Source organism: Ranitomeya variabilis, chromosome 1 (assembly GCF_051348905.1).
Source record: "Ranitomeya variabilis isolate aRanVar5 chromosome 1, aRanVar5.hap1, whole genome shotgun sequence".
Lineage (NCBI taxonomy): Eukaryota > Metazoa > Chordata > Amphibia > Anura > Dendrobatidae > Ranitomeya > Ranitomeya variabilis.
In genome coordinates this window covers 221,250,895-221,276,178 of record NC_135232.1, presented here as the reverse complement: position 1 = coordinate 221,276,178, position 25,284 = coordinate 221,250,895, and the positions used below count along the sequence as shown (strand labels likewise).

The window sequence follows — 25,284 nt, the reverse complement described above, 5'->3', positions numbered from 1 at the left end:
TCACCTGCATGGAGAGCTCCTTTGACCACATGTTTACTTCACAGCAAAACCTTCCAAATGCAAGCACCACATCTCAAATCAACTCCAGGCCCTTTATCTGCTTACTTGAGAATGACATAAAGGAAGGGATTGCCCGCACCTGTCCATGAAATAGCCTTGGAGTCAATTGTCCAATTACTTTTGGTCCCTTTAAAAACAGGGTGGCACATGTTAAGGAGCTGAAACTCCTAAACCCTTCACCCAGTTTTAATGTGGATACCCTCAAATGAAAGCTGAAAGTCTGAACTTCAACTGCATCTGAATTGTTTTGTTTAAAATTAATTGTGGTAATGTCTATAACCAAAATTAGAAAAATGTTGTCTCTGTCCAAATATATATGGACCTAAGTGTAGATCAGGTAATTTCTTCCAGTCCAAAAGCTTTAGGCTTTCCAACTTAAAGGAGATGCTCTATGTTAATGCGGGGCTTTGGCAGGTATTTTCTTTACAACTTTACAATCCAAATATAAAGAAAGTTTATGGCGTCTAAAAGCTAGTCATGTTTCTCTGACTTTCACTTCTACAACATTTCATATTTTATAAATTCAATTTAGTAACTATAAGTCTGATTAATGAAATGTCAAGAAATCAGGGAATGTAGGCATTATGTAATAAAAAATGACATTGTCACGGGGTTACCACGACAGTGTGGAGCCAGAAGTCTGCATTGTCTGACTTCTCCTACTCTGGTGCTGAGAAGAAGCACTTCTTCATTTTAAATGTTTATTTCTTCTGGCAGAACAGGGGTTAATCGGCATGTTGGAAGTTCCTGTCTTCACAGCTAACCTCGGTTAGCCACTCCCTTCCCCTTTATAATCTGGACTCTGTTACAAATCCTTGCCAGAGCTAGCATTTGCTGCATGGCTAACGGAGGGAAAGCAGTTCATATGAGAAGGAGAGTTGGAGGAGTTATCTGTGACTGTTGTTTGGTTTGTATGTGCAGTAGTTTCCTATCATTCTTTATTTTGATTTATTCCCCTATCTTCTCACCCTGGTGCATTCCTCTGTTATATGTGAGTGAATATTTTATATCCCTGGAGTTTTCTGTTAACCCTTGTTTGTGTTGCCTTGTTTATCGGGTTGGTGTACTACGGTGCACAGTAGTGCCCATCTTCCCAGGGTGGGGGAAGAGAACAGACAGAGGGCTAACTCAGGAGATAAGGCAAGGGCGGAGGCCCCATCATCTTCGCCATCTGAAGTATCCTGGGGAGCAGGGCGAGCTAGTGGCCCCCTAGTGTTAGGGACAGGGAAGGAGCCCCTAGTCACCCGACAGCTGTGCTGTGACAAACATATCATGTGAAGAAACAATGAGGCATTACAAAAGTTTAACCCCCTCACCCCCGAGCCAATTTTCACCTTCTTGTCCAGGCCAAATTTTACAGTTCTGACCAGTGTCACTTTGTGGTAATAAGGCTAGTTTCGCATTTGCGTTTAAAAACGCAGCTTTTAAAACGCAAACGCAGGTGGTGAAAAAAACGCATGTAAATGCGTGCAAACGCTGCGTTTTTTAGACGCATGCGTTTTCTCATGCGGTAAAAAAACGCGGCGTTTTGGCGCGTTTACATGCGTTTTTTCATGCGTTTGCGTTTTTGAAACGCATGCTGAAAAGTGTGTGACAGCTGCCAATCATCAAAATCATCTAGAAAACCCACTATAAATAGAAATAGCTAGGGTTGGGGTTAGGGTAGGGTTAGGGTTATGGTTAGGATCCCTAGGGGTAGGGTTAGGGGTAGGGTTATGGTTAGGATCCCTAGGGTTAGGGTTAGGGGTAGGGTTAGGGTTAGGATCCCTAGGGTTAGGGGTAGGGTTAGGGTTAGGGTTTGGATCCCTTTATCACCTTGATGGTGGGGGGTGGCTTATCAGTGTGTATTCTTGTTTTTTTCTATTGAAACGCATGCGTTTAAAACGCAACCAAATGCATGTGCTTAAAAACGCATGCGTTTACATAGACAGCAATACGTTTTTTTGCCGCAAAAAAACGCCTCTAGAAATTACTACATGTTGCATTTCTGCAACAAAACGCAAGCATAGAAACGACGCATGCGTCGTCAAACGCGGCAAAACGCATGCGTTTTTAATGTTAAATATAGGGAAAAAAACGCATGCGTTTTTTTGCGCTAAAACGCAGCGGCAAAAAACGCAAATGTGAAACCAGCCTAACTCTGGAATGCTTCAACGGATCACACTGATTCTGAGATTATTTTTTCGTGACATATTGTACTTTATGATAGTGGTAATATTGATTCTAAATGACATAGTTTATTTGTGAAAAAATCGGAAACTTGGTAAAAAGTTTGAAAATTTAGCAATTTTCAAACTTTTAAGTTTTATGCCCTTAAATCAGAGAGTTATTTCCCCCAACATAGTTAAAAAATAACAATTTCTTCATGTGTACTTTACAATTTTTGAAGCATATTTTTTTTAGTTAGGAAGTTAGAAGGGTTATACGGTTTCTCATTTTTACAACAAAATTTACAAAATCATTTTTTTAGGTACCACATCACATTTGAAGTTACTTTGAGGGGTCAACGTGACAGAAAATACCCAAAAGTGACACCATTCTAAAAACTACACCCCTCAAGCTGCTCAAAGACACATTCAAGAAGTTTATTACCCCTCCAGGTGCTTCACAGGGACTGAAGCAATGTGGAAGGAAAAAATGAACATTTAACTTTTTTCCCACAAACATTTTACTATAGACCCAATTTTTTTTATTTTCACAAGGGTAACTGGAGAAAATGGACCTCAAATTTGTTGTGCAACTTATCCTGAGCACACTGATACTCCATATGTGGGGAAAACTACTGTTTGGGCGCACGGCCACCATTTTACTTTTTAAATGTAAAATTTACTGGAATAATTAGTGGACACCATGTCGCGTTTTTGAGAGCCCATATTGTGCCTAAACAATGGAAACCCCCCCACAAGTGACACCATTTTAGAAACTAGACCCCACAGGGAACTTATTTAGATCTGTATGGTGCACCTTGATACCCAAGGTGCTTCACAGACGTTTATAACATCGAGCCATGAAAATAAAAAAATTGCGTCTTTCCTACAAAAATGATTTTTTGCTCCAAACTTTGCATTTTCATAAGGGTAACAGAAGAAAATGCACCATACAAATTGTTGTGCTATTTCTCCTGAGTATACCGACATCTAATATGTGGAGGGAAACTACTTTTGAGGCAAAGTGCAAAGCTCAAAAGGGAAGAAGCGCCATATTTGAGTTCAAATTTTGCTGAACAGGTTTAAGAGTGCCATGTCACATTGAGGTGAGGTGCCAAAACAGCAGAACCCCCCATAAGTGACCCAATTTTACAAACTACACCTCTCAATGAATTAATTTAGGGAAGCAGTGATTATATTGACACTACAGGTGTCACATAATTTTATACCATTGGACAGTGAAGAAAAAATAATTACATTTTTACCACCAAAATTTGTTTTAGCCTCAGAATTTACATTTTCACACTAGAAAATGGGTAAAAATGGCACAAAAATTTGTTCCACAATTTCTGCTGAATGTAGAAATACCCCATATAAGGCTGTACAGTGCTGCTTAATCATACGGCGAAACTCGGGAGGGACGGGGTGCTATTTGCCTCCTGGAGCGCAGAGTTTCCTAGAATAGTTTGTGAACTCCATGTCCAGAGCTCCTAAGTGCTGGAATAGCAGAATCCCCCCTCAAGTGATTCCCTTTTTCGATGGGAATTTACCGGTGTAGTGACAATTTTGACTCCATGGGTGTTTTCCAGACCAGCAGCAGTGGATGTTTCTGAGTAAAAATTGCGAACTGCCATTGTAGTGCCCAGTATGTTGTAGTGCCCAGCACGTTCTGCTGGAGACATGCACCCGTAAATTACCGGTAGGTGAGCTCTCATCGCTTCAGAAATGCCAAACATATGGAAGATAAATGTGGTTTAGGCACACTGTGGGGGTAGTTACCATACTATTACTAAGAACAAGTATTTGGAAATGCGTCAGTCTTGTGCATTTCCAGGAATATGCAGTTTTGCTAACATGATACAAATTTGTTTTTTTTTTAATGTATTTTTTTTAAATATATCATTTTTTTAAATCAGTAGTAGTTATTAGCACTTGACCTTTCCGTATCTGTAGCTGGACAGCTTCCCTACCTAGTTGTCTTAATTTCCTGCTGACGACACACGCTCTCATGTCCCTGCACAACCGGAAGACTTCAGTTTATGTGTGAGCTGGATAATCATTTTTTCTATGTGAATACCCATAGAAAGCCACCACCATAGAGCCACAACACACAGACGTATCCAGGACATGGGCTACAAGTGTTGCATTCCTTGTGTCAAGCCACTCATGACCAATAGACAGCGCCAGAATCGTCTTACCTGGGCCAAGGTGAAAAAGAACTGGACTGGTGCTCAGTGGTCCAAGGTGTTGTTTTCAGATTAAAGTAAATTTTGCATTTAATTTGGAAATCAAGGTCCCAGAGTCTGGAGGAAGAGTTGAGAGGCACACCATCCAAGCTGCTTGAGGTCTAGTGTGAAGTTTCCACAATCAGTGATGGTTTGGGGAGCCATGTCATCTGCTGGTGTAGGTCCACTGTGTTTTATCAAGACCAAAGTCAGCGCAGCCGTCTACCAGGAAATTTTAGACCACTTAATTCTCCTTTCTGCCGACAAGGTTTTTGGAGATAGAAATTTCCTTCTCCAGCAGGGCTTGGCACCTGTCCACACTGGTAAAAGTACTAATACCTGGTTTAAAACAACAGTATCACTGTGCTTGATTAGCATCAAACTTGCCTGACCTTAACCCCATAGAGAATCTATGGGGTATTGTCAAGAGGAAGATGAGACACCAGACCCAACAATGCAGACGAGCTGAAGGTTTCTATCAAAGCAACCTGGGCTTCCATAAAGGTACCTTCACACGAAACGACTTTGTAACGATATCGCTAGCGATCCGTGACGTTGCAGCGTCCTCGCTAGCGATATAGTTTAGTTTGACACGCAGCAGCGATCAGGATCCTGCTGTGATGTCGCTGGTCGCTGAATAAAGTCCAGAACTTTATTTGGTCGACCGATCGCCGTGTATCGTTTTGTTTGAAAGCAAAAGCAACGATACCAGCGATGTTTTACACTGGTAACCAGGGTAAACATCGGGTTACCAAGCGCAGGGCCGCGCTTAGTAACCCGATGTTTACCCTGGTTACCAGCGTAAAAGTAAAAAAAAAACAAACAGTACATACTCACCTGCCCGTCCCCCAGCGTCTGCTTCCTGACACTTACTGAGCGCCGGCCCTAAAGTGAAAGTGAAAGCACAGCGGTGACGTCACCGCTGTGCTGTTAGGGCCGGAGCTCAGTCAGTGTCAGGAAGCAGACGCTGGGGGACGCGCAGGTGAGTATGTACTGTTTGTTTTTTTTACTTTTACGCTGGTAACCAGGGTAAACATCGGGTTACTAAGCGCGGCCCTGCGCTTAGTAACCCGATGTTTGCCCTGGTTACCCGGGGACCTCGGCATCGTTGGTCGCTGGAGAGCGGTCTGTGTGACAGCTCCCCAGCGATCAAACAGCGACGCTGCAGCGATCGGCATCGTTGTCGCTATCGCTGCAGCGTCGCTTCGTGTGAAGGTACCTTAACACCTTAGCAGTGCTACAGACTGATCACCTCCATGCCACGCCGCATTGATGCAATAATTGATTAAAATGAAGCCCCGACCAAGTATTGAGTGCATCTACTGAACATACATTTCAGTAGGCCAACATTTCGGATTTTAAAATCATTTTTTAAGCTGGTGTTCTAAAGTGTTCTAATTTACTTTTTTATTCTGTCTGCTGTAAATACCGTTTTGATAGAATATTTGAAATCATGGTCCTTGTGTAACAGTCATGAATCCGGTAATTAGAAAATGGCAAGGAGAGACTTTTCTTTTTCTTTTTATGGGTTTGTTCTGTATAATGTAGTGCATTCTTCCCACTGAAGATGTCATATTAGAGGCGTTCGGTAAAGTCAAACAATGGATGACTGTACCTAATGGTAATAACTACATTTGTTGAGACAAGAAAGTAGCTTAGAGTTTTTAAGTTATGGTACGTAACAAGGCTTTTGTATTAACTGTAGTGAGGAAATAATGACAAGACCCCTGAAACAGGCAACAATTGATCATAATAATTAATTGTTACTAGTAAAAATCACAGCAAGAAAGCAAATTTAGTTTTGATCAGGTGCTGTATTATTGGTGTTCTGTTTTGTTACCGCCATGTATGAATAAACCAAAAGATTTGCAGAACACACAGCCATCGATCAGGAATGCCAGCCACTGACATTTAGGCCCTGATTTATCCCAGTCTTGATAAGGGGCATCGTGGAGTTGGATGCACCTGATTCATTAAGATTTGCACGCCTCTTAATGTTTTACCACGTTCAATACTGTTTGGATTCAGCATAGGGTTTAAATTAACACACAATTTGCCAAAGGGAACTAAAGGTCCCTGATCAAGATCCTAAAGTAAAACGTAACTTTTAATCATTTTCAAAAGGAAACTCACAACTAAACATGCAAAACTAGTGTGTGAGTATGCCTCTAGGATTTACTTAGTGACAAAAGTGCAAGTACATATGCAGCCTATTGATTATTGCACAACCCTTACTTACAGTGGAGATATATCCACGGTTAGTAGCACATTGAAGTTTGAGAGAGATCTCCCACCTGTATCCCTTTAAGGCAAAATTAACCCAACAAGTGCACTTCTATTTTCAGTATTAAGCTACTGATGGGTATTAGTGCATATACAGATCAATAGGTCGCTCTAATTTATAAGTGTTATTAATGTAGATTAAAGGGCCACAAAATTGGATCCCTATTTAAATACCGACACTCAGCAGATTCCTGTTTTTAAAGGCACTGCTTGTGGTCATATGATCAGATCCACAGGAGATCACTTTAGTGATTCACTGACTTTACTGACATATGGTTGATTTTATCACCCTAGGAGCATACATTAGATCCACAATAAGAATTCAACTTATAGTCCGATCCACAATTTTTGCTAGCAGAGGATCACAGTCAAATCCTCTTCAGGTAGTCATCCTGTAAGATTGTGTGGTCTGATCTAAATGATCTCAGAACTGTAGTATCATGCAGCAGGATCCCGAGCAATTCTTATATTATAAGAGTATGTAGCCAAAATCACAGCCAGGAGACTATAGGATCATGCATCCAGATCTACGAGACTCCTCCTATATTACAGGATCATACACTCGGATTCGCAATTAGGTATACTGATTTTCGAAACTCTAGGATCATACAGGCAGATCCTCAGTATACTCTTATATCTCTCTATTAGTGCAGCGTTCGACTTTACCACAATTAGTATTGATCTATATAAGGATCATGCTTGGATTAATTAGAGTTAACAGCACTGTGCCGCTATATTGCTGTATAGAGCTTCACTCTATTGATTATATTTAGGCTATTACTCATCACACATTGTTATGCTAGTTAAAATCGTGCAACCATTAGCCTCCCCAACATGTTTCGCCTTGTGGCATCATCAGGGGTTGACACTATACTGAATTCTCTTAATATTTAACGCACATCTTAAAAGTGGTGTACACCTCCTCACACCTCACCATAAATCTTACTCCAATCGGAGACTGGAGGATATATGTGTAGGATATAGTATTAGTGCTATACTGTTGCTCTCTGTGTTATGACTCGGCTGCTGTCTTTCAAGATTCTGGTCTGAATGCTGCAACCTACTAATAAAGATGCAAGAAAGTGTCATTAAAACTAGTTGAGTTGTTGCATTCACTAGTCGCATTGTGCTGATGCATTGTTTGTGTATGTGTTTGTGTACTGGTGACAGTGTATTTGTACCTGTACATTAATGTAAAACTACACTGTGTTCCAAATTATTATGCAAATTGGATTTAAGTGTCATAAAGATTTAATTGTTTTGTTTTTCAAATAAACTCTTGGATGGTATTGTGTCTCAGGGCTCAATGGATCACTGAAATCAATCTTAAACACATGTGATAATTGGTTTTCCAGGTGATTCTAATTAAAGGAAAACTACTTACAAATGATGTTCCACATTATTAAGCAGGTCACAGTTTTCAAGTAACATGGGAAAGAAAAAGGATCTCTCTGCTGCTGAAAAGCATCAAATAGTGCAATGCCTTGATGAAGGGATGAAAACATTAGAAATTTCCCGAAAACGTAAGCGTGATCATCGTACTGTTGAGAGATTTGTGGCTGTATCTGAGCACAAATGTGTTTGTGCTGATAAAGGCATAATGAGGAAGATTTCTCCCAGGCAAGTTCATCGGATTAAGAGAGCAGCTGCTAAAAAGCCATTACAAAGCAGCAAACAGATATTTGAAGCTGCTGGTGCCTCTGGAGTCTCTCGAACCTCAAGGTGTAGGCTCCTTCAAAGGCTTGCTGTGGTGCATAAACCTACTATTCGGCCACCCTTAAACAGTGTTCACAAGCAGAAATGATTGTTTTGGGCCCACACATACATGAAGACTAATTTCCAAACAGTCTTGTTTACTGATAAGTGTTGAGCAACCCTGGATGGTCCAGATGGATGGAGTAGTGGATGGTTGGTGGATGGCCACTATGTCCCAACAAGGCTGGGACATCAGCAAGGAGGTGGAGGAGTCATGTTTTGGGCCAGAATCATGGGAAACAGCTGGTAAGGCCCTTTAAGGTTCCTGAAGGTGTGAAAATGACCTCTGCAAAGTATGTAGTTTCTGACTGACAACTTTCTTCTATGGTCTAAAAAGCAGAAACGTGCCTTCAGGAGCAAAATCATCTTCATGCATGACAATGTACCATCTCAGGCTGCAAAGAATACCTCTGAGTCATTGGCTGCTATAGGCATAAAAGCAGATAAACTCATGGTGTGGCCACCATCTTCCCCTGACCTCAACCCTATAGAGAACCTTTGGAGTATCATCAACAAAAGATCTATGAGGGTGGGAGGCAGTTCACATCCAAACAGCAGCTCTGGGAGGCAATTCTGACTTCATGCAAAGAAATACAAGCAGAAACTCAATGGATGCAGGAATTGTGAAGGTGATATCAAAGAAGGGGTCCTATGTTAAAGGGAACCTGTCACCCCGTTTTTTGAAGATGAGCTAAAAATAGCGTTAAATAGGGGCAGAGCTGGGCGTTACATTAGTGTCTTTTGTGTGCCTTTATTACCCACCTATGCTGCTGAAATACCTTTGTAAAGTCGCCGTTTTCTGCTGTCACTCACGCTGGTCTGGTTCTATGGGCGTGGTGACAGCGCTGTTTCTCTCCCAGATCAGGCTCATCATTCCGTTGGTGGCGTAGTGGTGTGCGCATGTCCAACAGAGAATATCCACTGCCCAGGAGATGAAAAAGAGCGCGATCTGCGCTATTCAGCCGTTTACCGGTGGGCGCGGCCATCTTTCCGTGGGATGTTTTGGCATTAAATAGCTTTTTTGTTCAGTGAATGTGACCTCCTAATGCTGCAAATTCCACAAATGAGCATTTTCAGTTCTTTAAAACATATCAAATGTTTAGAAATTCTACTGTGCATAATAATTTGGAACAGTGCATTTTGAGTTTTTATTCATTTTGGAGATTATACTGTTATCATTGGGAGGTTTCTTCAATAAAATTCGATGTATAATCTAATGGGTGATGACTTTTATTAGACTGACTGTCATTTGCACCGACCATTTAGGAAAATCTGATAAAAATGTAATTTGCATAATAATTTGGAACATAGTGTAAAGGTATGTGTGCTCTTTTTGTATATATAACAATAGGTCTTCCTATAGTTTAGTAGATTTAGTTCCAAATTGTGTAGTTTTCTTCTTAAAAAGACGTTTTTTGCTTACAACCATTATATTTGCAGCCATTAATGTTAAAGTGTGGTATTTTCTTATATACATGAATTAAAAATTAAAAAATAGTGATATTTTTAAAACATTTCAAAAATATCTATACCTGCGCTAACCTTAAAGTACACTAGTCAATGTTCCCCGTAGAAATTTACCTTTTTGATGTGAAGTTTGTTAGAAGTTCTGCTTGTGGATGTATATAGCAGATCGTGGATTGATCATGGAAAGGGACTAGGAAGGGAAACAGTGAGAGTTAAAATAAGGTCATTGATGCTTGATTACTAGTGTATCACTTAGTTATTGTTAAAATTAGAATAGTACCAAAATATTCCGCGTGTTCTGGAGGACTACTACTGATCCGTAAATCCTGGATCACTCCTGTGAATATTAAAAGCTGACACCCTGCAAGTGCGTTGCTTAAAGTGAAAAAAGTGTGCGTGCTTCTCTACTTAGTAAAACTAAGCTGCGGAGTCCAGTACCTGTGATGCAGGCGCTACTCAGAAAGAAGGAGAAACAGTATCCATTAATCCTTAGCGATAGTCATAAAAACGGTTTTACTTAGCTGGATTAATGCTTTACTTTCTGTGTCTCAGGCGGCTTGTGCAGGCGCCGTCCCGGCCGGTGACGAGCACTTGCGCGGCCTGGATTCTGTAAATCTTGTGTATTGCTTCGCAGGACCTGCAGTTGCGTTCGGGTCACGTGATCGCTGATCACGTGGTGCCCTTGATGATAGTACGGAGCGCTGTGGGAGCCAAAAACCAACGCGTTTCAGAAAAGCTACGGTTTCCTTCCTCAGGGTTGGCTCCCCCTGCGCATTCATGGATCCTTTATGGTAATTAAGAAAATGTTTGGATACATACAGGGAATTAAAGTAGCAGGAATAAAAATAGTTCAACATGACTGGCGAAATGGGGATTTTATTAAGCAGATGTCCCGGGAAGAAACCAGGCACATTTTTGAACTGGACACCTTAAAGCCAAGGGGCCTAAATAATGAGGTAGAACTATTTGCGTTTAATTGAATCGGCAGAGGAGAAGACTGATGAGCATCTATAAAAAGCCAGAAAGCGCAGGGGGAGCCAACCCTGAGGAAGGAAACCGTAGCTTTTCCGAAACGCGTTGGTTTTTGGCTCCCACAGCGCTCCGTACTATCATCAAGGGCACCACGTGATCAGCGATCACGTGACCCGAACGCAACTGCAGGTCCTGCGAAGCAATACACAAGATTTACAGAATCCAGGCCGCGCAAGTGCTCGTCACCGGCCGGGACGGCGCCTGCACAAGCCGCCTGAGAAACAGAAAGTAAAGCATTAATCCAGCTAAGTAAAACCGTTTTTATGACTATCGCTAAGGATTAATGGATACTGTTTCTCCTTCTTTCTGAGTAGCGCCTGCATCACAGGTACTGGACTCCGCAGCTTAGTTTTACTAAGTAGAGAAGCACGCACACTTTTTTCACTTTAAGCAACGCACTTGCAGGGTGTCAGCTTTTAATATTCACAGGAGTGATCCAGGATTTACGGATCAGTAGTAGTCCTCCAGAACACGCGGAATATTTTGGTACTATTCTAATTTTAACAATAACTAAGTGATACACTAGTAATCAAGCATCAATGACCTTATTTTAACTCTCACTGTTTCCCTTCCTAGTCCCTTTCCATGATCAATCCACGATCTGCTATATACATCCACAAGCAGAACTTCTAACAAACTTCACATCAAAAAGGTAAATTTCTACGGGGAACATTGACTAGTGTACTTTAAGGTTAGCGCAGGTATAGATATTTTTGAAATGTTTTAAAAATATCACTATTTTTTAGTAAACTCTTTTCTCCTTTGTGTGGTAAGGAGCATTACCCGCAGCTATCCCCATCCATCTCACGAGCGCCGCTACCTCATATATATATATACATTTATTTAGATGAATTAAAAATTCCCTACTCTTCCCTCTCTACACTGTCTATTTGTTTTCTACTCCCTTTTTGATGACTTTTTGTTGAGAATCCCAGTACATGCTGGGATACTCAAGCAAAGCATCATCAGGGCTCAGAGGCTGTGGTCACTGCTGCAGCCTTTACCCCTTTTCTGAAACAAAGCGTCATCTGGTACTCTCGTTTCAGGGGCAGGTCTGGTCCACTCTATCCCTTTGCGCTGTGCACAATGACAGCACGCGCTCTATTGTTCATTGTCAGAATATCCGACATGCAGAGACCAGCGGCGCCCCCCCAAGTGATTTTTCTGGTTTGACAGCGTGCTCGGTTGCCAGCTCGTTACCGATATCTGAGCCGACAACAGAGCGCATGCACATCACACAGTGTACAGTGCAAAGGGACTAGCCCAGCCTGTGAAACGAGCATCACTGATGATCCTTCATTTCAGGGAAAGAGCCTGCTGTGGCAGTGACTACAGCTTCTGCCCCCTGATGACATTTTGTATGAGTATCCCAGCATGCAATGAGATTCTGAAATGAAGCGGCATCAAAAAGGAAGTGGAAAAAAACAGAAAAGCAGTTAGTGTAGTTTGGAAATGTTTAAATTCAAGCATATAGAAAAATAGGTTAGATTATGGCACTGAATAGACAGGAATGTAGGAGAAAAATTAGTTTTAACTTAAGTACATTTATTTAATTCACGTTTTTACTTTTGCAAAATTGGCCACTATATAAAAACATAAAATGTTATCTAATTCATCTAATTACCAAACTTTGCCTATTGGCCATTATTTTCATATGTGGCAGAGTTGTTGCAGACTTTCACATGTAGCATATCCTTGCCTTTTTGTTTTCACTTTTATCTCACACTAGCTGTACTACCTGGCTTCGCCCGGGGTAATAACTGCTGTTAGCAAAATAGAATGTGTTAACAAAAATTTATTCTGCACAAAAAAAACACAAAACAAATAGATAGAAATGTAATTATTAAAAGGCAAAAACTAAGCTAATAGAAGCATTTTACAACATATATTTCAACACCAGAGATATTCCACACAGATTTAACTAAATTGGCCAAGGAATGTGAAGTAATCTTCTACTACTTATTCGAGAGCCTTTTGATAAACGACATTCTTAGTTTTTCCTTCAGGTGCAAAGACAAACAGATTTTTGGCTGTTCCAACTCTTGCAGGCCACATAAAGTTGACCATGAGAAAAGCATGGAGATTGTAAATCTAAGCTAGCTGAAGAGCCCGGCGTTGCCTGGGCATAGTAAATATCTGTGGTTAGTTATAGCACCTCACTTCTCTTATTTTCCCATCACGCCTCTCATTTTCCCCCTCACATCTCTCATTTTCTCCCTCACTCCTCTCATTCCCCCCTAACACTTGTCATTTCGACCTCACGTCTGTCATTTTCCGATCACTCCACTATTTTCCCTCACTCCTCTCATTTTGCACTCACACCTTTTCATTTTCACCTCACAACTCTCATTTTCACCTCAGTATATACATGTTTGTCATCTCCCTTATATATAGTATACACCTGTATGTCATCTCCTGTATATAGTATATACCTGTATGTCATCTCCCCTGTATATAGTATATACCTGCTGTGTGTCATCTCCCCTGTATATAGTGTATACCTGTATGTCATCTCCTATATATAGTATATACCTGTATGTAATCTCCTCCTGTATATAGTATATACCTGTGTGTCATCTCACCTATATATAGTATATATTTGTGTGTCATCTCCTGTATATAGTATATACCTGTATGTCATCTCCTCCTATACATAGCATATACCTGTATGTCATCTCCTCCTGTATATACTATATACCTGTAGGTAATCTGCTCCTGTATATAGTATATACCTGTGTGTCATCTCCTTCTGTATATAGTATATACCTGTATGTCATCTCCTGCTGTATGTAGTATGTACCTGTATGTCATCTCCTCTATATAGTATATACCTGTGTGTCATCTCTCCTGTATATAGTATATATCTGTGTGTCATCTCCTCCTGCATATAGTATATACCTGTGTGTCATCTCCCCTGTAAATAGTATATACCTGTGTGTCATCTCCTCCTGTATATAGTATATATCTGTATGTCATCTCCTCCTGTATTAGACCTCGTTCACACGTTATTTGGTCAGTATTTTTACCTCAGTATTTGTAAGCTAAATTGGCAGCCTGATAAATCCCCAGCCAACAGTAAGTCCACCCCCTGGCAGTATATATTAGCTCACACATACACATAATAGACTGGTCATGTGACTGACAGCTGCCGGATTCCTATATGGTACATTTGTTGCTCTTGTAGTTTGTCAGCTTATTAATCAGATTTTTATTTTTGAAGGATAATACCAGACTTGTGTTTGTTTTAGGGCGAGTTTCGTGTGTCAAGTTGTGTGTGTTGAGTTGCGTGTGGCGACATGCGTGTAGCAACTTTTTGTGTGTCGAGTTGCATGTGACAGGTTAGTGTAGCAAGTTGTGTGCAGCAAGTTTTGCGAATGGCGAGTTTTGCGCGTGGCGAGTTTTATGTGTGGTGCCTTTTGAGTATGTGCAAGTTTTGTGTGAGGCAACTTTTGCATGTGTTGCAACTTTTGTGCATGTGGCAATTTTTCCGCGTGTGCAAGTTTTGCGTGTGGCGAGTTTTCCATGAGGTGAGTTTTGCACGTGTGGCGAGTTTTGCATGTGGAGAGTTTTGCGCTTGGCGAGTTTTGAGCGGCGACTTTTGTGTTTCAACTTTTATGTGGCGAGGTTGGTGTATGTGTGGTGAAATGTGTGCTGAGGGTGGTATATGTGTTCGAGCACGTGGTAGTGTGTGGCGCATTTTGTGTGTGTGTTCATATCCCCGTGGTGGTGTGGTGATTATCCCATGTCGGGGCCCCACCTTAGCAACTGTACAGTATATACTCTTTGGCGCCATTGCTCTCATTCTTTAAGTCCCCCTTGTTCACATCTGGCAGCTGTTAATTTGCCTCCAACACTTTTCCTTTCATTTTTTCCCCATTATGTAGATAGGGGCAAAATTGTTTGGTGAATTGGAAAGCGCGGGGTTAAAATTTCACCTCACAACATAGCTTTGACGCTCTCAGGGTCCAGACGTGTGACTGTGCAAAATTTTGTGCCTTTAGCTGCGACGCCTCCAACACTTTTCCTTTCACTTTTTCCCCATTATGTAGATAGGGGCAAAATTGTTTGGTGAATTGGAAAGCGCGGGGTTAAAATTTCACCTCACAATATAGCCTGTGACGCTCTCGGGGTCCAGACGTGTGACTGTGCAAAATTTTGTGGCTGTAGCTGCGACGGTTCAGATGCCAATCCCGGACATACATACACACATACATACACACATTCAGCTTTATATATTAGACTAGCTGTACTACCCGGCTTCGCCCGGGGTAATAACTGCTGTTAGCAAAATAGAATGTGTTAACAAAATTTATTCTGCACAAAAAAACCACAAAACAAATAGATAGAAATGTAATTATTAAAAGGCAAAAACTAAGCTAATAGAAGCATTTTACAACATATATTTCAACACCAGAGATATTCCACACAGATTTAACTAAATTGGCCAAGTAATGTGAAGTAATCTTCTACTACTTATTCGAGAGCCTTTTGATAAACGACATTCTTAGTTTTTCCTTCAGATGCAAAGACAAACAGATTTTTGGCTGTTCCAACTCATGAACAGGCCACATAAAGTTGACCATGAGAAAAGCATGGAGATTGTAAGTCTAAGCTAGCTGAAGAGCCCGGCATTGCCTGGGCATAGTAAATATCTGTGGTTAGTTATAGCACCTCACTTCTCTTATTTTCCCATCACGCCTCTCATTTTCCCCATCACATCTTTCATTTTCCCCCTCACATCTCTCATTTTCTCCCTCACACCTGTCATTTTCCCCCTCACTCCTCTTATTTTCCCCCTCACTCCTCTCATTCCCCCCTAACACTTGTCATTTTGACCTCACATCTGCCATTTTTCGATCACTCCCTCATTTTCACCTCACACCTCTCATTTTCACCTCAGTATATACATGTTTGTCATCTCCCTTATATATAGTATACACCTGTATGTCATCTCCTGTATATAGTATATACCTGTATGTCATCTCCCCTGTATATAGTGTATACCTGCTGTGTGTCATCTCCCCTGTATATAGTATATACCTGTATGTCATCTCCTCCTATATATAGTATATACCTGTATGTAATCTCCTCCTGTATATAGTATATACCTGTGTGTCATCTCACCTATATATAGTATATACCGTATATACTCGAGTATAAGCCGAGATTTTCAGCCCAAATTTTTGGGCTGAAAGTGCCCCTCTCGGCTTATACTCGAGTCACGGTCGGCGGGTGAGGGGGAGAGGGTGCTGAGGCATACTTACCTAGTCCCGGCGATCCTGACGCTCCCCCTGCCCGTCCCACGGTCTCCGGGTGCCGCAGCCTCTTCCCCTGAGCGGTCACGTGGGACCGCTCATTAGAGAAATGAATAGGCTGCTCCACCTCCCATAGGGGCGGAGCCGCATAATTCATTTCTCTAATCAGCGGTGCCGGTGACCGCTGACAGAGGAAGAGGCTGCGGCCCACGGAGACCAGCTGTCGGGGGGAAGGAGCGGGACGCCGGGAGCAGGTAAGTATCGCATATTCACCTGTCCGCGTTCCACACGCCGGGCGCCGCGCCATCTTCCCGGCGTCTCTCCGCACTGACTGTGCAGGTCAGAGGGCGGGATGACGCATATAGTGTGCGCGCCGCCCTCTGCCTGATCAGTCAGTGCGGAGAGACGCCGGGACGGGACGCTGAGGAGCTGCAAGCAAGAGAGGTGAGTATGTGGTGTTTTTTTTTATTGCAGCAGCAGCAATGGCACAGATTTATGTGGAGCATCTATGGGGCAACAGTGCAGAGCACTATATGGCACAGCTATGGGGCAACGGTGCAGAGCACTATATGGCACAGCTATGGGGCAACGGTGCAGAGCACTATATGGCACAGCTATGGGGCAACGGTGCAGAGCACTATATGGCACAGCTATGGGGCAACGGTGCAGAGCACTATATGGCACAGCTATGGGGCAACGGTGCAGAGCATTATATATATGGCACAGCTATGGGGCAACAGTGCAGAGCATTATATATATTTCACAGCTATGGGGCAACGGTGCAGAGCATTATATATATGGCAGAGCTATGGGGCAACGGTGCAGAGCACTATATGGCACAGCTATGGGGCAACGGTGCAGAGCACTATATGGCACAGCTATGGGGCAATGGTGCAGAGCACTATATGGCACAGCTATGGGGCAACAGTGCAGAGCATTATATATATGGCACAGCTATGGGGCAACGGTGCAGAGCACTATATGGCACAGCTATGGGGCAACGGTGCAGAGCACTATATGGCACAGCTATGGGGCAACGGTGCAGAGCACTATATGGCACAGCTATGGGGCAACGGTGCAGAGCACTATATGGCACAGCTATGGGGCAACGGTGCAGAGCACTATATGGCACAGCTATGGGGCAACGGTGCAGAGCATTATATATATGGCACAGCTATGGGGCAACGGTGCAGAGCATTATATATATGGCACAGCTATGGGGCAACGGTGCAGAGCACTATATGGCACAGCTATGGGGCAACGGTGCAGAGCACTATATGGCACAGCTATGGGGCAATGGTGCAGAGCACTATATGGCACAGCTATGGGGCAACGGTGCAGAGCATTATATATATGGCACAGCTATGGGGCAACGGTGCAGAGCATTATATATATGGCACAGCTATGGGGCAACGGTGCAGAACATTATATATATGGCACAGCTATGGGGCAACAGTGCAGAGCATTATATATATGGCACAGCTATGGGGCAACGGTGCAGAGCATTATATATATGGCACAGCTATCTATGGGGCAACGGTGCAGAGCATTGTATATATGGCACAGCTTTATGTGGAGTATCTGGGGCAACGTTGCAGAGCATTGTATATGGCACAGCTTTCTATGGAGCATCTATGGGGCCATAATGAACGGTGCAGAGCATTATATGTGGCACAGCTTTATGTGGAGCATCTATGGGGTATATACTCGAGTATATACGGTATCTGTGTGTCATCTCCTCCTGTATATAGTATATACCTGTATGTCATCTCCTCTTATACATAGCATATACCTGTATGTCATCTCCTCCTGTATATACTATATACCTGTAGGTAATCTGCTCCTGTATATAGTATATACCTGTGTATCATCTCCTTCTGTATATAGTATATACCTGTATGTCATCTCCTGCTGTATGTAGTATGTACCTGTATGTCATCTCCTCCTCTATATAGTATATACCTGTGTCATCTCTCCTGTATATAGTATATATCTGTGTGTCATCTCCTCCTGCATATAGTATATACCTGTGTGTCATCTCCCCTGTAAATAGTATATACCTGTGTGTCATCTCCTCCTGTATATAGTATATATCTGTATGTCATCTCCTCCTGTATTAGACCTCATTCACACGTTATTTGGTCAGTATTTTTACCTCAGTATTTGTAAGCTAAATTGGCAGCCTGATAAATCCCCAGCCAACAGTAAGCCCACCCCCTGGCAGTATATATTAGCTCACACATACACATAATAGACTGGTCATGTGACTGACAGCTGCCGGATTCCTATATGGTACGTTTGTTGCTCTTGTAGTTTGTCAGCTTATTAATCAGATTTTTATTTTTGAAGGATAATACCAGACTTGTGTTTGTTTTAGGGCGAGTTTCCTGTGTCAGGTTGTGTGTGTTGAGTTGCGTGTGGCGACATGCATGTAGCGACTTTTGTGAGATGAGTTTTGTGTGGCGACATGTGTGTAGCAACTTTGTGTGTCGAGTTGCATGTGACAGGTTAGTGTAGCAAGTTGTGTGCAGCAAGTTTTGCGCATGGCGAGTTTTGCGCGTGGCGAGTTTTATGTGTGGTGGCTTTTGAGTATGTGCAAGTTTTGTGTGAGGCAACTTTTGCATGTGTTGCAACTTTTGTGCATGTGGCAATTTTTCCGCGTGTGCAAGTTTTGCGTGTGGCGAGTTTTCCATGAGGTGAGTTTTGCACGTGTGGCGAGTTTTGCATGTGGAGAGTTTTGCGCATGGCGAGTTTTGAGCGGCGACTTTTGTGTTTCAACTTTTATGTGGCGAGGTTGGTGTATGTGTGGTGAAATGTGTGCTGAGGGTGGTATATGTGTTCGAGCACGTGGTAGTGTGTGGCGCATTTTGTGTGTGTGTTCATATCCCCGTGGTGGTGTGGTGATTATCCCATGTCGGGGCCCCACCTTAGCAACTGTACAGTATATACTCTTTGGCGCCATCGCTCTCATTCTTTAACCCCTTTCTGTCATTAGACGTACTATTCCGTCCATGTGGGGTGGGCCCTACTTCCCAAGGACGGAATAGTACGTCATACGCGATCGGCCGCGCTCACGGGGGGAGCGCGGCCGATCGCGGCCGGGTGTCAGCTGACTATCGCAGCTGACATCCGGCACTATGTGCCAGGAGCGGTCACGGACCGCCCCCGGCACATTAACCCCCGGCACACCGCGATCAAACATGATCGCGGTGTGCCGGCGGTATAGGGAAGCATCGCGCAGGGAGGGGGCTCCCTGCGGGCTTCCCTGAGACCCCCGGAGCAACGCGATGTGATCGCGTTGCTCCGAGGGTCTCCTACCTCCCTCCTCGCCGCAGGTCCCGGATCCAAGATGGCCGCGGCATCCGGGTCCTGCAGGGAGGGAGGTGGCTTACCGAGTGCCTGCTCAGAGCAGACACTTGGTAAGCCTGCAGCCCTGCACAGCAGATCGCAGATCTGGCAGAGTGCTATGCACACTGCCAGATCAATGATCTGTAATGTCCCCCCCTGGGACAAAGTAAAAAAGTTAAAAAAAAATGTCCACATGTGTAAAAAAAAAAAAAATAAAAAAAAAAAATTCCTAAATAAATAAATAAAAAAAAAATATTATTCCCATAAATACATTTCTTTATCTAAATAAAAAAAAATCAAACAATAAAAGTACACATATTTAGTATCGCCACGTCCGTAACGACCCCACCTATAAAACTATATCACTAGTTAACCCCTTCAGTGAACACTGTAAAAAAAAAAAAAAAAAAACGAGGCAAAAAACAACGCTTTATTCTCATACCGCCAAACAAAAAGTGGAATAACACGCGATCAAAAAGACTGATATAAATAACCATGGTACCGCTGAAAACGTCATCTTGTCCCGCAAAAAACGAGCCACCATACACCATCATATGCAAAAAAATAAAAAAGTTATAGTCCTCAGAATAAAGCGATGCCAAAATAATTATTTTTTCTATAAAATAGTTTTTATCGTATAAAAGCGCCAAAACAAGAAAAAATTATATAAATGAGATATCGCTGTAATCGTACTGACCCGAAGAATAAAACTGCTTTATCAATTTTACCAAACGCGGAACGGTATAAACGCCTCCCCCAAAAGAAATTCATGAATAGCTGGTTTTTGGTCATTCTGCCTCACAAAAATCGGAATAAAAAGCGATCAAAAAAATATCCCGTGCCCGAACATGTTACCAATAAAAACGTCAACTCGTCCCACAAAAAACAAGACCTCACATGACTCTGTGGTCTCAAATATGGAAAAATTATAGCTCTCAAAATGTGGTAACGCAAAAAATATTTTTTGCAATAAAAAGCGTCTTTCATGTGTGATGGCTGCCAATCATAAAAATCCGCTAAATAACTCGCTATAAAAGTAAATCAAACCCCCCTTCATCACCCGCTTAGTTAGGGAAAAATTAAAAAAATGTAAAAAATGTATTTATTTCCATTTTCCCATTAGGGTTAGGGCTAGGGCTAGGGTTAGGGCTAGAGTTAGGACTAGAGTTGGGGCTAAAGTTAGGGTTAGGGTTTGGATTACATTTACGGTTGGGATTAGGGTTGGGATTAGGGTTAGGGGTGTGTCTGGGTTAGAGGTGTGGTTAGGGTTACCGTTGGGATTAGGGTTAGGGGTGTGTTTGGATTAGGGTTTCAGTTATAATTGGGGGGTTTCCACTGTTTAGGCACATCAGGAGCTCTCCAAACGTGACATGGCGTCCGATTTCAATTCCAGCCAATTCTGCGTTGAAAAAGTAAAACAGTGCTTCTTCCCTTCCAAGCTCTCCCGTGCGCCCAAACAGGGGTTTACCCCAACATATGGGGTATCAGCGAACTCGGAACACATTGGAGAACAACTTTTGGGGTCCAATTTCTCCTGTTACCCTTGGGAAAATACAAAACTAGGGGCTAAAAAATAATTTTTGTGGAAAAAAAAAATGTTTTATTTGCATGGATCTGCGTTATAAACTGTAGTGAAACACTTGGGGGTTCAAAGCTCTCACAACACATCTAGATGAGATCCTTAGGGGTTCTACTTTCCAAAATGGTGTCACTTGTGGGGGGGTTTTACTGTTTAGGTACATTAGGGGCTCTGCAAACGCAATGTGACGCCTGCAGACCATTCCATCTAAGTCTGCATTCCAAATGGCGCTCCTTCCTTTCCGAGCCCTCCCATGCGCCCAAACGGTGGTTCCCCCCCACATATGGGGTATCAGCGTACTCAAGACAAATTGGACAACAACTTTTGGGGTCCAATTTCTCCTGTTACCATTGGGAAAATACAAAACTGGGGGCTAAAAAATAATTTTTGGTGGAAATTTTTTATTTTTTTTATCTTCACGGCTCTGCGTTCTAAACTGTAGTGAAACGCTTGGGGGTTCAAAGTTCTCACAACACAACTAGATAAGTTCCTTGGGGGGTCTAGTTTCCAATATTGGGTCACTTGTGGGGGGTTTATACTGTTTAGGTACATTAGGGGCTCTGCAAACGCAATGTGACGCCTGTAGACCAATCCATCTAAGTCTGCATTGCAAATGATGATCCTTCCCTTCCGAGCTCTGCCATGCGCTCAAACGGTGGTTCACCCCCAGATATCAGGTATCAGCGTACTCAGGACAAATTGGACAACAATATATTGGGTCCAATTTCTCCTGTTACCCTTGGAAAAATACAAAACTGGGGGCTAAAAAATAATTTTTGTGGAAAAAAAATATTTTTTATTTGCACGGCTCTGCGTTATAAACTGTAGTGAAACACTTGGGGGTTGAAAGCTCTCACAACACATCTAGATGAGTTCCTTAGGGGGTCTACTTTCCAAAATGGTGTCACTTGTGGGGGGGTTTTACTGTTTAGGTACATTAGGGGCTCTGCAAACGCAATGTGACGCCTGCAGACCATTCCATCTAAGTCTGCATTCCAAATGGTGCTCCATCCCTTCCGAGCCCTCCCATGCGCCCAAACGGTGGTTCCCCCCCACATATGGGGTATCGGCGTACTCAGGACAAATTAGACAACAACTATTGGGGTCCAATTTCTCCTGTTACCCTTGGGAAAATACAAAACTGGGGGCTAAAAAATAATTTTTGTGGGAAAAAAATTTTGTTTTATTTTTACGGCTCTGCATTATAAACTTCTGTGAAGCACTTGGTGGGTCAAAGTGCTCACCACAGCTCTAGATAAGTTCCTTAGGGGGTCTACTTTCCAAAATGGTGTCACTTGTGGGGGGGCTTCAATGTTTAGGCACATCAGTGGCTCTCCAAACGCAACATGGCGTCCCATCTCAATTCCTGTCAATTTTGCAGTGAAAAGTCAAATGGCTCTTCTTCCCTTCCGAGCTCTCCCATGCGCCCAAACAGTGGTTTACCCCCACATATGGGGTATCAGCGTACTCAGGACAAATTGTGCAACAACTTTTGGGGTCCAATTTCTTCTCTTACCCTTGGGAAAATAAAAAATTGGGGGCGAAAAGATCATTTTTGTGAAAAAATATGATTTTTTATTTTTACTGTTCTGCATTATAAACTTCTGTGAAGCACTTGGTGGGTCAAAGTGCTCACCACACATCTAGATAAGTTCCTTAGGGGGTCTACTTTCCAAAATGATGTCATTGTGTTTCAATGTTTAGGCACATCAGTGGCTCTCCAAACGCAACATGGCGTCCCATCTCAATTCCTGTCAATTTTGCAGTGAAAAGTCAAATGGCGCTCCTTCCCTTCCGAGCTCTCCCATGCGCCCAAACAGTGGTTTACCCCCACATATGGGGTATCAGCGTACTCAGGACAAATTGTACAACAACTTTTGGGGTCCAATTTCTTCTCTTACCCTTGGGAAAATAAAAAATTGGGGGCGAAAAGATCATTTTTGTGAAAAAATATGATTTTTTATTTTTACGGTTCTGCATTATAAACTTCTGTGAAGCACTTGGTGGGTCAAAGTGCTCACCACACATCTAGATAAGTTCCTTAGGGGGTCTACTTTCCAAAATGGTGTCACTTGTGGGGGGTTTCAATGTTTAGGCACATCAGTGGCTCTCCAAACGCAACATGGCGTCCCATCTCAATTCCAGTCAATTTTGCATTGAAAAGTCAAATGGCGCTCCTTCGCTTCCGAGCTCTGTCATGCGCCCAAACAGTGGTTTACCCCTACATATGGAGTATCGGCGTACTCAGGAAAAAATGGACCCCAAAAGATGTTATACAATTTGTCCTGTTACCCTTGGTAAAATAAAACAAATTGGAGCTGAAGTAAATTTTGTGTGAAAAAAAGTTAAATGTTCATTTTTATTTAAACATTCCAAAAATTCCTGTGAAACACCTGAAGGGTTAATAAACTTTTTGAATGTGGTTTTGAGCACATTGAGGGGTGCAGTTTTTAGAATGGTGTCACACTTGGGTATTTTCTATCATATAGACCCCTCAAAATGACTTCAAATGAGATGTGGTCCCTAAAAAAAAATGGTGTTGTAAAAATGAGAAATTGCTGGTCAACTTTTAACCCTTATAACTCCCTAACAAAAAAAAATTTTGGTTCCAAAATGGTGCTGATGTAAAGTAGACATGTGGGAAATGTTACTTATTAAGTATTTTGTGTGACATATCACTGTGATTTAATTGCATAAAAATTCAAATTTGGAAAATTGCGAAATTTTCAAAATTTTTGCCAAATTTCCATTTTTTTCACAAATAAACGCAGGTAATATCAAATAAATTTTACCACTATCATGAAGTATAATATGTCACGAGAAAACAATGTCAGAATCACCAGGACCCGTTGAAGCGTTCCAGAGTTATAACCTCATAAAGGGACAGTGGTCAGAATTGTAAAAATTGGCCCGGTCCATAACGTGCAAACCACCCTTGGGGGTGAAGGGGTTAAGTCCCCCTTGTTCACATCTGGCAGCTGTTAATTTGCCTCCAACACTTTTCCTTTCATTTTTTCCCCATTATGTAGATAGGGGCAAAATTGTTTGGTGAATTGGAAAGCGCGGGGTTAAAATTTCACCTCACAACATAGCTTTGACGCTCTCAGGGTCCAGACGTGTGACTGTGCAAAATTTTGTGCCTGTAGCTGCGACGCCTCCAACACTTTTCCTTTCACTTTTTCCCCATTATGTAGATAGGGGCAAAATTGTTTGGTGAATTGGAAAGCGCGGGGTTAAAATTTCACCTCACAACATAGCTTTGACGCTCTCAGGGTCCAGACGTGTGACTGTGCAAAATTTTGTGCCTGTAGCTGCGACGCCTCCAACACTTTTCCTTTCACTTTTTCCCCATTATGTAGATAGGGGCAAAATTGTTTGGTGAATTGGAAAGCACGGGGTTAAAATTTCACCTCACAACATAGCCTATGACGCTCTCGGGGTCCAGACGTGTGACTGTGCAAAATTTTGTGCCTGTAGCTGCGACCCCTCCAACACTTTTCCTTTCACTTTTTCCCCATTATGTAGATAGAGGCAAAATTGTTTGGTGAATTGGAAAGCGCGGGGTTAACATTTCACCTCACAACATAGCTTTGATGCTCTCAGGGTCCAGACGTGTGACTGTGCAAAATTTTGTGCCTGTAGCTGCGACGGTTCAGATGCCAATCCCGGACATACACACACACATACATACACACATTCAGCTTTATATATTAGATGTATGCTCTGATAAATTTTTTTTATGAAATTATCCCTACTCACTCCGACTGCTACTGCGTTGCACCTAATCTTCTGCCCTAGTTGCAGCAATGATGTCATAACTACAGCCTTGGACCGCCAGTCAACGGGTCAATGCTGTTGTGCCATCTACCTTGACGGGATTGCAGAGCACAGTGAGTGGATGCAGTGGTCACTTGCTGTAACTGTAAGATCACCACTGCAGTTAAGTCAACAAAGTCCAATGTGAGCGGAGTGGCAGGGGACATGTCTCGTTTTGGTATTTTTTTTTTATTAGAACATGCCTGTAGAGAATAAATTGTTTAAAGTGTAAAACCTCTTAATAAATCACCTGTGCTGTTTTCCAAGTCATATGGTTCATCTTAATTTGTTTAAACCAAATGATCTTGTCAAATGCT

General features: G+C 42.3%; 1 protein-coding gene across 3 annotated transcripts in view; it reads left to right on the top strand.

Annotated features, from left to right (window-relative positions):
• IFT81 (intraflagellar transport 81) overlaps window positions 1–25,284 on the top strand; it is a 230,547-nt gene that overhangs the window by 44,163 nt on the left and 161,100 nt on the right. The gene's annotated exons all lie outside the window — the stretch shown is intronic.